The sequence below is a fragment of the Pinus tabuliformis genome, chromosome 1_2 (assembly GCF_031772625.1).
Source record: "Pinus tabuliformis cultivar Carrire ecotype Pingquan chromosome 1_2, CPIR1, whole genome shotgun sequence".
NCBI classification, from domain to species: Eukaryota; Viridiplantae; Streptophyta; class Pinopsida; order Pinales; family Pinaceae; genus Pinus; species Pinus tabuliformis.
This window is the reverse complement of record NC_142298.1, coordinates 1,089,309,934-1,089,311,982: the sequence shown is the minus strand read 5'-3', so window position 1 is coordinate 1,089,311,982 and position 2,049 is coordinate 1,089,309,934.

Here is a 2,049-nt window from a genome sequence, read left to right as displayed (position 1 = left end):
AAGGATATGTAAGCATGACATAGAGAAGAGGATAACAGAAAAGCCAAGCATTGTTCTTCATTACAATCGCCCTTTTCAAGTTTCACCACATTGTCTTTGAGCCAAACGAGAGCATATTTCATGCACAATCTTATTAAACAAGACACGAAGGAAAACACATCACAAAACCATAAAACAAGATCAAAATAATTAAGGAAATGGAGAATTAAAATAAAAACAACATGTACGACAAAAATGAGAAAATAAAACAAATGTGGAGACTAGATGGAGAGTAAGTACATGATGAGTATGCAAGGGAACTAGAAGGAAACTAGACCTATTGTTAACCTAACCAGCAAGAATGTCAAGTTCAAGTGTAATGAGATTTCCAATGTAACCAATGTAACTACTCCCAACCTGCAAACATAAAATACCAACAATTAAAATTGACATACAATGATGTGCAAAAGAGAAAATAAGAACTTGAATAGCTTGCACAAAATATCGAAGGTCTTGCCGAAAGGTAGAAAGAGGTGTCATAACAACTAACCTTAACCATCTTGTAACCTTACCTTTTCAATGAGAACAACATTCATACAAACCTCGAAGGCTTCTTGTGAATGTATCTTCATCGGTGTTTTCCTTCCTAGCAAGCATCAAAAAAGATCAAAGCTTGTTATTAGCAAATGGGCTTGCTAAGTAAGATTCTTCCAGCCATTCATAGATTTGATCATGAAATTAAAAGCAATCCTTTTGAAACCCCTGAAATTCTTGAGAGAATTAACTTTCAATTAACGCACTCATATTATAAAGAGAATTGATAAGATCAATCAATGCAAAATAGCTACCATCAGGTGTACTAATGAGAAAAGCATTCATCTAGTGACAGCTGTTAGGACTAGTGTTATGACCGTATTAATGAATTGGCATATGAGATTCTTGATTATCCATTGGTTTCCTTTGTGTCCAATTCCATACCATACCAGTAATACAAAAGCTTGAGTAATTAGAAGCAATTGTTGGCCTTGTAAATCTGGGAAACAAATTGAAACAACATGTTGACAAAAGGTTAGAAGGATATGTCAAATAAAATCTAATATCCATATCAGCATGAGGGTTTTAATCCATTAAATGATTCAAGAGTTGAATGTTGCTCAAAATGATTAATTGGGACAAAACCAAAATGATTATTTTAATAACATTCACAATGAAGATTAGGAGTTGATTTTTCACCAAAGCACTTAACAAATATGAATCCTTTGGCTAATGTTGATCTTTATCTTGAACATCAAAATGACAGGCTTCATAAATTCATGTATCCATGAAATTTATACATTCCAAACCTGAATTAAATATAAGATATTTGAATGGAGATGAATCAAGTAAAATAGAATATTTTATCTAATCAGAAACCAAGTTTTGAAAGTTAGAAAAACTATATCCGAAATACCAAAAAAAAATTGAAAAAGAGTCATCTAGTGAAACAATACGAAGGAAAGAGTTTTGCGAGAAAATCCAAATTTAACTTAGTTCAGGGAGATTTTCAGGATTGCAAGAATCGAACATAACCATGAACAAAAGTTGATGTGTCTCGACTCCCTGACAAGTTCTGAAACTTTGAAAATATGGGTAACTACATTTTGAGAATTGAGTTAGACCGCAAATTGCATGTGGACAGCTACTATTAGTTGGATCAACAAGATCACTATTATCTAAATGGAAGCCATTTGCATCACTGGTTTGATCAGATTTTTCAACTTCAACAAACAGATTACTCAAGTCATAAGATCCCTCTGATTGTAAATCTAAAGATGTATAAATTGGAGAAAACTCATGAGCAACCTGATTTGAAGGGTTATATTCATGCAAAACATGAGATTGAAAGGAATGGAATGGATGTTTTATGATTTCATTTATTTCTTCTTCATGATAGATAATCTCACTATCGTATATCATTTCAAGATTCAACTCATCAGACTGTGAATCTAGAGAGCATGGCATATTTTCATTTCAAGCAATAGGACAAAAGGAATAGTAAGTTGAAGAGGAAGAAGTGTTCATAAGAGAATC